This window comes from Mesocricetus auratus, unplaced genomic scaffold (genome assembly GCF_017639785.1).
Source record: "Mesocricetus auratus isolate SY011 unplaced genomic scaffold, BCM_Maur_2.0 Super-Scaffold_6730, whole genome shotgun sequence".
Classification (NCBI taxonomy): domain Eukaryota; kingdom Metazoa; phylum Chordata; class Mammalia; order Rodentia; family Cricetidae; genus Mesocricetus; species Mesocricetus auratus.
Genome location: NW_024429184.1, coordinates 91710461 through 91724091, shown reverse-complemented (window position 1 = coordinate 91724091; position 13631 = coordinate 91710461). Strand labels below are relative to the sequence as shown.

At 40.0% G+C, this 13631-nt stretch overlaps 1 protein-coding gene and 1 long non-coding RNA gene across 4 annotated transcripts in view; one reads left to right on the top strand and one right to left on the bottom strand.

Annotated features, from left to right (window-relative positions):
- Piezo2 (piezo type mechanosensitive ion channel component 2) overlaps nt 1–13631 on the bottom strand; it is a 342822-nt gene that overhangs the window by 107065 nt on the left and 222126 nt on the right. The gene's annotated exons all lie outside the window — the stretch shown is intronic.
- Nucleotides 6202–11922, top strand: LOC110341753. Its single transcript, XR_002383742.2, has 3 exons — nt 6202–6337; nt 6841–6975; nt 11659–11922. It is a non-coding gene; the product is annotated as an uncharacterized LOC110341753 (long non-coding RNA).

The window sequence follows — 13631 nt, the reverse complement described above, 5'->3', positions numbered from 1 at the left end:
CCAATCAAAATCATGGAATTATTGAAATGCCAAATATGTAATAACATGTTAGTGAAGGCAAACAAATAAGCAAATATTTCATTTCAGGTCAGATTTGGCACCAATAATTACTCAGTGCCAATATTACCGGAGCAATATTGAACTTGGTACAGTTCTACAGCTCAGACGTGAAAGCCAAATATTATGTAGTAGAATTTCTGTGAAATTTATTTCTGTCAAATTTCATTTATGGGCAATTTAACTTTTTCAAAGCTTGGTAATTAATGGTGTACTTTTAAAGAATGAATTACTTTTATGGTGCTTGTTCAAATTTGAAATCATTTAATTCAATGCTAATTTCTACCATGTAGCCTGACTGTTCCTGATTACCTAATGGAAAAGTGTGCAAAATATAATATGTTAAGGAATGTTGAGAGTATGACATTCTAAGAAAGTCATTTTGCTTTGCAGTTTCCTAAGAAATGATGCTGATAAAGGGTTAAGTGTTCTATGTGGATGATGTCCACCTCCTTCTATTGTCTGCGCTGATTCTTTTCAAACGTCTATTTATTTTATGTGTATGAGTGTGTTTCCTGCATAGATGTATGTGCACTACATGCATGTCTGGAATCCAGGGAGGCCAAAAGAGGGCATCAGATCCCCTGGAATTGAAATTACAGACAATTGTGGGATATCCTTTGTGGGCTGGGCCCACTTTTACTGTTTCTGAAGGAAATTACTAACTTCCTTCCTTCCTTTCTATTCCTCTTCCACTTCCTCCTCCTCCTCCCCCTCCTCTTTCTTCTTTTTTCAAATAGGCTTCACTCTGTAGCTTTGGATGGCCTGGGACTCCCTAGCTAGACCAGCTTTGATGACTGAAATCTGCCTGCTTCTGCGGCCCATGTGTAACACCGTGCCCAGCATTATGTCCTTTCATTTGAATCAGCATGCTCCATGCAGGTGTGAGGTCATCAAATACCACATGTTCCTTTCTTATAATTCCCCCCACACATCCAGTGCTATGTTGCCTATAACAACGAAGGGCAGTGTAAGTGCATTGCTAAACTTGGATTTCAAAGAACCAAAAAGAAAATTCAACCCTCTTCAGTTTCACAGACAACAAACTGAATTAGTACCTTTATTATAGGTCTCTTGTCCTTAAGCCTGGTAAGACATTTTTATTGAAATTAGTTTGAAATAAAAAACATATTGAATCCAGTACTGAAAGATCATATTGGAATATGTCAATATGTACAAATAACACATACTAATTAGGAGAAAAATAAAGCATATAAGAAGTTCATGAATACATTACCATGTACAATTAATAATGCCAACCAAAGTAAAATCTACAAAAAATCAAAAGAGGATGAAGTATTATACTTCATTTATAAGCCTAAAACGTCCTGAAAATGTTTTTGCAGCCCTAGATGACAATGCAGATTTCTATATAGAAATAATGGAATGAAAAGCTCATCCTATAAGCTGGATATTTTGGGGTTAACCTGAGTAGAAGATTTCAACTGGAAAAGGCCTCTTCATCCTTAGCTTAGGCCTAGTTGGTGCCATCAGAAACTTGATAATAACTTCCCACAGGTGCTTACAAAAAGCAAACTATTTCATATCACCACCAGTATTGCATCCCTTCCAATCAATACCATGACTAACTCCAGACTGAATTTGCACATTTCTACACCAACACCAAAGAATCAGACTCACAGTTTGATCTGTAGTACATGGGCCTCAACAAATGGATTAAAGCTACAGAATGGTTTCTTTAACTGTTCTAATCACTGTCACAAAACCTGACAGAAGCAGGAAGGGTTTACTGTGGATTATGTTTCAGGGTACATGGGAAGGTGTGGTGAGGGAGGCATAGTAAGGATATGAGTGGCCACAACTCTTGCATCATGGAGATCAGGAAACATCAAGCTCTAGCCAGAAGTGGGTCTGGGTTAGAACCCTCATCTCCAGTGGTCTATACTTCCTATCTCACATGCCCCAAAGGTACTATAACTTCTTAAATACTGCTACCAGATGGAGACCAAGTATTTAAATATGAGTAATGTTATGGCTATATCAACCTCAAACCACAAAATATGGCTACAGATTATCCATTAGTTATCCATTAGTAGAATTTTGTTTTTTAACAGGGTAAATAGTATAAGACATACTCACATGCATTCTCTTTCTTACACACACACACACACACACACACACACGGATTATATACTGTAGTAAATGTTTGCATGTACACTGGGACATTTGTCCTCCAACTGATATGTACCTATAGAAGGGCAGGAGTTATGGCACATGTCAATCTGAGTTATGATTACAACACTTAAATGATTATTTCCTTTTGACCTGGCTTGTTGCTTTTTAACAACAGACACGGCTTCACCTTAAGGACAGAATACTGTCCAAATTGCTTCAGGACCTAAAGGACTAGTGCAGTGAGGGGGACATGCTCACTTGGCCATAGCATCTTCTCTTTAGATTCAAGAGGTCTCAGTGAATTTTGAGTCCTATAGTTCTGTCAGCCAAGTCATAAAGTAGTTTTGAGGCATTTAAAAATATTAAAATATAGACAAACTAGTTAAATAGGTAATTTCCATGCCCCTATTTTTAGAACCACAGGGAAAAGTAAATAAACTTAACGAGTAAGGGAAAAAAGATAGGACATTTGTAGTTGAAATTTTAGGTCCCTTCTAGTGTTTGAATTCTAGAAGTCTATGCAGCATCTAGACATTAGATAATCTACTTAGCCTTTCATTTCCCAGGGTTTCATCTAGATACTGACAACCAAAAGAAAAGCAGCTGCATATAATCCGCATTCAGAGACTCATTCAGGTACTCCAGTGGAAGGTGAAGTCCTTTCTGTGTCTGAGTGTCAGGAGCAGGCAGTGGAAAGAACGCATGATTCTGGGGCAATTAGTCCATAAGAGAGAAGATGGGTAGGTTAGAGAAGAGAGATCCCGAGGAATTGGTGCAATATTGACAGCTTTTGAGGTGGGGATGGGAAGATAGAGATGACAAAATGAGACCAAAGATTCCATCCTCACTGCTGGTGCGTCATTGGGTGTTGCCAGGACTGATCCTATCCTAACAGTATTCTCAGGACTGCCGGTCTCTCCATAACAGAGTTCCACTGTGCCCCAGAACAATTTCATTTGTAGTCACAATCACATTTCTACTTTTAGTTTGTGGGCTCTGTTTTTCTACTGGGTCAAATTAGGGTTTTGTCATCTTGTCTTCAGGATATGCATCATGTAAAGAAGGTTTTGTGTGCAAACATATTTACCTGAATTAAGACACTAAGGATAACTTATAACATGAAAGTGGTCATGGTTCTGGAGGAGTAGAGACTAAGGGATGGTAATGTTTCTTCTTTTGAAAAAGAAAGGAAGGATGTTAAGGATTCCCATATCAGATAAATACCACCACTATGTATGGCCCTACACCATGACTTTCATCATCTTGATTTGTAAAATAAAAACATTCAAAAAATAAAAGTATAACATAACTATCAAAGAGCTATCTGTCATTTAACATGCATCTTGGGTCATATAGAGTAGATACTTACTGGTCTTTGGGCTGCGAACAAGAATCTTGCATCCCACCATCTGAATGAACCAAACGTAAATGTATGCACTAAGAGTCAGCACTTCTTAAGACTATCTGAGAGCCCAGGTGCTGTGGGCTGGAGGCTGCTTGTTCCTCAGAGTTTCATGTGCTAGGGCATTGATTCTAATAGTGTGATGATGTTCAAAAGCAGATCCTTCGGATGGGACTGTGGCACCCTCCATCTCCCACTGGACTCTTGTTTGTTGATGTGACCTCTCCCCTACATGCTCCAGACCTCTGCTATCAGCCCTCTATACCCAAGCCATGGCTGACACCATGCCCTCCAATCTTTAGAACTGTGACCAACATATTACCCTTTCCTTCATAAAATTAGTATGCTTTGGGTGTTCTGTTACAGTAATGAAGAACTAATTTACCCAGTTTAAGATAAGAAACAGTGACAGATTCAAATACCCAATAGAGACAAAGTATGAGGCCACCTGACCCATCTTCTCAATGTTCCACAAAGGTACTTTGCTCAGAGCACTACATACAAAACTGTTCACTCTTTGTAATGTAGAAGGTGACACAGGAGCAAGCAGGCTCTCTCATCACATTGTTTTGATCTTCCTTCCCCCACTAGGCCCCACATCTTCGCAGCTGGTCCTCATGCTCTGCAGGGCCTCATTCCAGATGTCTCCTTATTCTACAGAGAAGTTATGTTGCTCTCTCTGCCTCCGACACACTCTAGCATCTGATAACATGTTGATGATGGCCTGACAGTGTGTTTGTTTCTAATTGCACATGGTGGCAGATTTATGTGCAAGCCACCACCTGCTTTCAGGTTCATTCAGACATCTGCTCCATCTCCATAGAGCCAGACCACGTGCGAGAAACACTAGTGCTGTACCCACCCCCACATTTCGAAAGTAACTACAACCATGAAAAATAATAACATACACTCCCATGTTAGCTGTGTTTACAGACACTGTCCAGAAGCACAAATTTATTAATATTCTTGGGCAGTTAATACCCAGGATGTTTTCATCCTGTAAATCTGGAACTCTATCCAGTCAACAGTCCCTTTTGTCTCTTCTCTGGGCCCTGGAAACCACCATTCTATTTCTGTTAAAGTTTCAAACTTGAAGTAGAGCAGCTAGACCATGTGGTGATTCTGTGTGTACCCTTTTGAGGATCCATATTACAGTCTTCCAAAACGACTGCATCATTATAATTCCCATCAGCAATGCAAAGGCCTTCAAAGTCTGCACTCCTCTGGGTGTGTGTATGTGTGTGTGTGACAGTCTCCATCTATGTGCATGTCTGTGTTTGTGTCTGCCTCTGTGTGTGTCAGTATCTCTGTGTGTGTGTGTGTGTGTGTGTGTGTATGTTTGTATGTAGGTTTGTGTCTGTGTGTGTATGTGTGTGTGTGTGTGTGTGTGTGTGTGTATCTGTGTCTGTGTGTGTTTAGAGAGTAGCCATGCTGGTGGGTATGAAGGTAAGACGCTACACTTTTAATCTACCTTTTTCTTCTCAAGAGTCCAGAGCTCTTTATGACCTCATGTCTCATGGGAAGCCACATTCTTTAATTAAGTGAGCAAGTGTGTAATGGGATGATAAAAATCTAAGGCGAGTGCTAAATCCTCTAACAAAGCTGGGAAGAACACTCTTCCCAAGGAGTCAGTATAAATAGTCCTCCAAAGAAAGTGTGTATTGGTCTCATGTCAACCCCTGTCTTTTGAAGTCGACAGGAAACTGAATGGAGGGAGAGAGGGAGAGATGCAGTGGAGGAGAGACAGCAGCACCAGGATGCAGGGCAGAGACCAAACGTGGAAGAGAGAGTGCTCCCTTTAGCTGATCATGTGACCAGGATGCACTGTCTGATGTCTAGTACTCACAGTCATTGCTATTTTCGTATTAATGTCTTCTTTTAGGGTACCTAGAATAAAGTTTGCTTGTTCAAATACCAAATTCTCTGCCCACAGACATTTTCGGTACCAGTTTTTGTACTTGTAAAATATGAGGCAAGACCTGAGAAAGCATGTTCATAAATATGTCTCCAATTGAGCACACTCTAACCATGGTGTCCACTCACTAGGTATGAGTTTCTTCTTGCCTTCTTTGCTTGGAACACACAGCTCTGGGATTGTTTCCAGATTTTTCCTTGTTGCTCTCAGTTATAAACCTTTCTTCAGTCCTCCAAATGTTATTCTGTTGGCTTTGCACTCATCCACTGCATTCATGCTCAAAAGGTATACAGCCTTTGCATTTATGCAATTATGTCTAGAAGTTTAAAGCTAGTACATATAACAGCTGCAACTGATAACCTTGTGGACCCAGTAATTCATACTTAGGGAAGAAGAAAGTTGTAGAACAAAGAACTACTACCCACTTAAAAAGAGCCTGCATCTGCTGTCCCAGGGACTGGTTTTTAATCAAGCTTGTTACTCTGTCCTGATACAATTGTAAAATATAACTAACTAGTCAGTAGAAAAGCCACGGCATATTAGGACATTACACTGATACCAGAGACCCCATACTGTGATGTAATCTTTACACGCTTTCCCTATTTCCCTATTTAACTTGTTGAAAACTGTTTTGAACACACAGGCCGGTGTTCACCTACCACTTTTAGCAGCAGTGACTTGGGAAATCCACAAGACCCAGTCAGGCTGGGTTTGGAAGTATCTTGTTAATGCCTTCCTCTCCATCCTTCACCCGCAGTTGCCTCATTCCAAGTGATCAACTAGGATTTTAATTCCTGATATAGTCAAGGCTTTTAAAAATGACCACGGTAAGTAATGATGGCTGTTAAGATTCATTTTTTTCAGTGGAGATGCTTACAATTAATTTTGAGAAACACAAACTCAAATTCCCTTTTGTGCATTGTCCAAGAATGTGGTCAGATAGCTAGTTCTAGAAGCTCTCATTTAGAAACTCTTCTCCACCAAGGCACTCACTGCTTTTTCCTACTTGCAGTGATTTAAATGAGGATACCCTATAAGCTCATGTGTTTGAATGCTTGGTGCCTCAGCTGGTGGAATTGTTTAGGAAGAATTGGGAAATGTGGCGTTGTTGGAGGAGGTTTCAGGGGCAGGCTTGAGGTTTCAAAGCCCAAGCTATTCCCAGTACTTTCTCTGCCTAATGGTTATGTCTCAAGATGTGAGCTCCTAACTACTGCCCAGCCCCATGCCTGGCTTCTTGCTGCCACGTTTCCCACCATGCATGATCATGGACTCTTACATTGTAAGCTGCAAATAAATAATTTCTTCTGTTACTTGCTTTATTCATTCCCAGCCATAGAAAAGTAACTAAGATACTCTTGTCCTGAGTTCCCGAGAAGCACAGGATGACCAAGGGATGCTGGTCTAACATAATCAGGTCTCATGAAAAAGATGGAGAGAAATTTCTGGCATCTTCTCCCTGCTTCTTGTAAGTGTATTTGGTATCATAAACTAGGCTGGCTAAGCTGTCCATGCTTGTCTACCTTCTGATGTCTAGAAAGAAGTGTTAGATAAGCAAAGAGACAGCCAGCAATTGTAATCTTGAGAAGTTTGGATTAAACTAATATTCACAAATTGAACTTGAAAGCTAATATTGACATCTAAATCCAGATAAATTAGTGGTTTAAAAAGTCTTTTGAAAGTTAGTTTAAACACATGTGAATGTTTTTAGAAGTGAGAAGATAAGCCATTTCAAAAATAGTTTATATCTTAATATTAGAATAATTTAAAGGCGATAAAACTTATTAAGATCCCAAAAGTGGCTAGGATATCTTATGAGCTCACAGTTATCAGGAACATTCGTTCAACAACAGAGTTCCACACAGAAATGGGCTTTGTAAGAATTCACACCAGTGCTCTGAAATTTTGGTTTCTTTCTTTAAAAAAGATTTATTGTTTTCTTTTTAATTATATGTATCTTTGTTTAAGTATGTGCATATTATTACTATGTCCCCTGATGCCAGAAGACAGAACTAGTTCCCCTGTAGCTGGAGTTACAGGTGGTTTTGAGCCTACAGACATAGATGTTACAAATTAAACTCTGTAAGAGCAACACATGCTCCTAGACTCAGAGCCAACTTCAGTCCCCGAAACTTTGCTTTTAAAATAGAAAAAGGTACTGATAATGTGAATGCATGTCTCAGCATCTCTATCTGTGTGTGTGTGTGTGTGTGAGAGAGAGAGAGAGAGAGAGAGAGAGAGAGAGAGAGAGAGAGAGAGAGAGAGAGAGAGAGAGAGAGAGAGAGAGAGAGAGAGAGAGAGAGAGAGAGAGAGAGAATGAGAGTATTCTTAATTGTTTTGCGCTTTCAGATTACCTGGCTTTGAAAAGGTTGGAATATTTGGCCACATAAATGGGTATGAATTATTTCACATTTTGGAGATTTCAAACAAAACTACTGTAATGAAGCTTTTTAAAAATTCCCTTCACAATTACTATGAGTCTCAAAAATGAGAGATTTGAGAGAATCATTATCTGTGCCTTCGAATCTCACACACTGTTAATGGCATGGAAATGCCATCTGCTGCCTAGTAATGTGGAACACAGAAGGCACAGAGTAGTGTATTGCTCTGAAGAAACTCAAGAGCATCATTTTTCTCCTTGTGCCAGGTTTAGTACTTTTATATGGATTGCTGAAGTTGTAGTAACCCGATATTGAAAGCAGACTGTGGGGAGAGACAGAGGAAAGGAGAAACATTTATGTGAAACCCACATGTGTGGGTGGACAACAATCTGCCCAAGTATTTGAAGACCCCAAAGAGACTTGTGAACTGTCAGTGACTGAATGGACAAGACAAATGAAAGAATTTAAAATTTAAGTTAGATGTAACAATAGGTACAATGTATGTCAGAAGATGCACACTGTCAGACTAGACAGATACCAGCTTTTGCCACATTTGATTCTGCGGGCAACATCAAGAGAAAGAAAGACAGGAACATAGCTACCTCTTGCCATTATTCTCTCCCTCTCTTCCTTCTTCCTGGTCATTGTCCTGTGTTTAGTAGGTCTGCATATCATTCTCATTGACATTTATCTTTTTTTTTTTTTTTTTTGGTTTTACGAGACAAGGTTTCTCTGTATTGTTTTGGAGGCTGTCGGTCCAGCCCGGCCTCGAACTCACAGAGATTTGCCTGCCTCTGCACCGCCCGGCTGACATTTATCTTATTTTTGTTACATGCATATTTTAAAGTAATTGTTATGTATGTAATTATTGTATATTCATAGATAGTGCATATGAATTTTGCATGTATTTAACCATGTATATATAAAAGATCGCATTTGATTGAATATATTATTTTTGCCATTGAAATGCATACAAAAGTGTCTTAGTTGGGTTTTTACTGCTAGGCTAGGGTAAACACCATGACTAAAAGCGACTTGAGAAAGAAAGGGCTTATTTCATCTCACAGTTCCAGGACATAGTCTCTCACTGAGGAAAGTCAGGGCAGAAACTAAAGGAAATGCAGGCAGGAGCTGAAGGAGATGCCATAAGCAGTGCTGCTTACTGGCTTGCTCCCCATGGCTTGCTCAGTCCAATTTCATATATCATCCAGGACCATTCCCCCAAGTGTACTAGACCCTCCTCTGTCAATTAGAAATCAACAAAATGCCCAAGAGTAAGATTAAGGCATTTTTTGTTGTTGCAGTTGAATTTCCTCTTTCCATATGGCTCTAGCTTGTGTCCAGTTGACAACAAACCAACCAGTATAAATATTCAACATCTTCTTAGAGAAATGCAAGTTAAAACCACCAGACATCACTATATATAGAACAGTGGTTAACATAGAAGCGGGTAAGGATAATTCTAGAGAAGCCAAGTCACTCACTGTCTTAATGACAATGGGATACAATATGGTGTCCCTTGTAGTCCATTTCTACTGCTCTAACAACAACAACAATGACAACACCTTGAAAGGACAATTGGTAAACAGTAGGTACAGTCTCATTGCTCACAATTCTATAGACACTGATTCTGCATTTGTGAAAAGTCTGGACTTTGTTTTCAAGAAAGCAAAATCTTGCTGTGCCCTCCTATGGCATGTTGTAAGAACAGATTTTTAATATTGTTTATACACTCATCAATCCCATCATAGACACGGTAACCCCAACTTAATCATATTCACAGGCTGCACATCTTGTCACATTGCTGATGCATACCAACCCTTTCTTTGAGACAGGAACTGACTTCAAACTCACCAAGCAGGGTAGGCTAGGTAGCCAGTGAGCTACAGGGATCCACCAGTTTCCATTGCTACAGTGCTGGGATATGAAGCACATGCTACCAAGTTTGGCTTTTCTTTGTTACATGTGGGTTCTGAGGATCAAACTCTGGTCCTCGTACTTACAAGGCAGGCACTTTATTGACTTCACTGATTTATCTCCCTAGACTCTTAATATAATACTTTATAGTGTATACCTTATTTGGATTTACTTAGTGTTTACTTAATGCCTTTTATTCAGGCCAGATCCATATACCAAGATACTGTACTGTTGAATCAACATGCAGAACATTTATTTATTTAATCATTTACTTACATCATCATGAATGCATGGGTATACATTTTACAGCTTGGGCATATGTGGTTATTCATATATGCATGTGTGGGGGTGTGTACACATTGTGCATACATGTTTCCGTGGATATGTCCATATGTGTGTATAGGTACAAGTGCACGCATGAGACCAGATGTCAACATTGAGTGTCTTCCCCATTACTCTACATTTATTATTATTACTATTACTATTATTTTGAGACAAGTCTCTCACTGGAAACAGGCTCATCAATTCTGGTAAGCTGGGTGGCCAAGAACTCCAGGGATGTGCTTGTCCTTGCCCCTCCCCTGGGGTTATAGATGTGTTCCACCACATATGACCTTCAAGTGGGTGCTGGAAATCTGAACTTGGGTCTCCATGTTTGTGTAGGAGACACTTTACTGACTGACCAATCTCCCCAGACTCTATAGTTTGGGTTTTAATTCAATACAACATTTTGGTTTTTAATTTGTTACTCAAATTTTCCCAGAGTACCTTATTAGGATCCCTTTCCATTTGCTAGTGCATTCCTTTGGCAAATCCCATTATTTTGATATTTTCTAATGAACTGAGAGTTAGCTTCTTCAAGACCTCAAGAAAAATGGTGAAAATGTAAGTTACACATTGCAATAACAGTAGTTTAGAAGGATTAAGGATTAATACTACATGGCAAAGTCTGCAGCACTGAGAAGGATGAATGAGGGCTTGTAGCTAGCATGACATAATCCAGCTAAAGAGGGTTCTGATCCTGCTGCCCCCACAAAGCCCTCTGGGAACCCATGCAAGACACCATTGGCCTTCCATGTATTTTGCTTCTAATGAGGTTAATTATGACAAACTAACTTCCAAGTGAAAGTGGCTTCGAAGGAAACTTCCACCCATTTTAAGAAAGAGATTTCAGACCATTCTGTAGACAAGGAATTGAGCAAAAACACCTTGGACTGCTTCTTCGTTGCCGGAGGGACAAAGAGATTGGCGTAGTTAACTGCACTTGAGACACTTCAGGGTCAGTGGTAGCCACATTAGAGGATGACTAAAGACTAGAAGACAGCTAAGGCAAACAAGTAACAAATTCAGAGTCAGATTTAGATAAAGGGAGCTTCAGCCATGCCCAAATTGGCGGACAACAGAAAATAGAACATGAGTTTCTCTCCAGTTGAACCTGGAAATCATGCATTAAATGAGGGAGGGGAATTTCTAAATTACTAGCTAATGACATTATTATCGTCTTTTGTCATAGACTAATAAAATGTCCATAGATAAGTGTGCATTGGCAATCCACTTGGCCCCCTACACACACACTGGTGCTGAGAACATTATTGTTCTACTTTACTTTTTTTATTTTTTTGGTTTTTCGAGACAGGGTTTCTCTGTATTGTTTTGGAGCCTGTCCTGGAACTTGCTAGGTAGACAGGCTGGTCTCGAACTCACAGAGATCCACCTGCTTCTGCCTCCCCAGTGCTGGGATTAAAGGCGTGCTCCACCAATGCCCAGTTTGTCCTACTTTATTGAATCTCAGTGTCTTGAGTGCCCATCTTTTAACCTACTCTTTCACTTTACTGTATTGATCTCTCTTTCAGCTCACCTGCTCTTACAAAGTATCCTTAGTGGCCTTGTAAAAGAAGTCCTCGAGGTCCCCTTTGCCATGGGAGAACACCACAAGAAGTCAGCCACCTATGACCCCAGATACTGCACCTCACCCCATTTCAAGTCTGCAGTCCCTTCAACTTTGACTCCCAGTCTCAAGAGCTGTGAGACTAACTTGTGTAGAAGTCATCTTGTCTGGGATTCATGTTATATGACATCTCAGATGGATTAAAAGCTTTCCTAGCTCCGAGGCTACACAAATGACTCCTGTGTTTTGGTGAGGATGTGGAAGACAGGATGAGAAACAGACATTCCATATTTAGAACATGGAGCAAGAAGTCACTAAGGTGTTTGCCATCAAATACAAAATAGATGTAGCTATAAAGCCAGAGAAGCCCTCCAAGTATCTGTTTTCCATATTTCTAGCATTCTTTATGCCTTTGTCTCATTAAAATATGACCATAATGCTATGCTGGCAATATGCCTGTGGCTAAACTTAGCTACACAGTGAAACTCCTAACCCAGTTATTCCATGGATCATTTGCATTCTAGTAATTTCCACTGAAGCTCAATTCTGACCAGCATTATCTTCAAAATATGCTCCACTTCAGAGAGTCAACAGGAATCCTTGTAATAGTTTCCATTGTACCACTACTCTGGTAGTGTAACATTAGAAACTCACACAAAAAGACCTAATCTGTCAGGGTCATGTCTATTTCCTTTACTCCTAGTTGTAATCTACAGAGAACTTCTGATTTAATGAATGGTCTGTGATGGTTTTCCCACTTTGGTATTGAATTCACAAATCCCCACAGTGCAGAGGAGTCCCTCTTAGCCAGTCTGGTCTCTGGTTTCACTCCCCTCAGCATCCTGGCTATGCTCCTTCTCTGTTGCTGGGATGTATGACGCTGAATCTCAACAGGGAATAGTAAAGTCATTGCCCATTAGGCAAACAACACCTTGCCATGCTTGCTGGACGACCTACTTTAAGGCTTATGGATCTACTTCAAATCATGTATATGAGCCGAAAAGAACACAAGCTGTCACTCATCTCTTCCCTACTTTTCTTGCCAAGACACAGAGTACTCAAGATCACATACATTGGGGAAAACACTGGCAACTAGCAAGCAGCTCTTTTGAAAACTATGGTTCATTTGTTGTAAATCTCCACACTTTATTGGTAATTTCTAGGTTATATGATCCCATGTACAGAGAGTAACACCACAGGAACTGACATATAATATATGCTCGAAAAATCCTGGCTACTGCCATTCTGGGTATTACTGTTGTGAGGGTGACATAAGCTTGGCTTATTCTGGCACTGGTAAAAAAGAGTTTATATGGGTCCTGTTTAAGATGAATTTCAACTATTCTTCCCAACAGAGGGATTGTATGTCTCTTCATAATGTCTTTACAGAGATACTGAGTGGGAAGTTTGGGATGATGTGTAGGATTATGAGCACTGTAACTATTATGCCTTACTGTTAATATCAGACTGTTCACAAAAGTGTATTACTTTGATCTTGTTACAATAATCAAACAAAGGACAAAGAGTCACCAAGAGTTATCACAGCTGTGGACAGATTTCAGCCAAACCTAGTCTTCTGCTATTGTCTAGGAGTACTCTCAGTCCTTCAGAATATGTATGTCCATCTCTTACATTGGGCAAGGAAATATTTTTTACAGAAATGGCCTGTAACTTCCAATGCCAAGAGGAAAGGGACACAGAGAGGATGTTCCTTCTCGTGGACAGACAGGGAACCTGAGAACTGGTACTGTGGCAAGATTTGACCTCTGTGACAGTTATCCAAGTCTAGAACAGAGATGGGCTTAGGATTCAGGGAAGTCCCCACGGCAAACCAGCAGGCCTTAGGAATTCTCTTAGCTATAACCAACTCTGATCTAGTTTCCAGAGACCTCCGTCACCTTTGAAATGCCGAATGGAGTGGCAGGGGAGTAAATGACA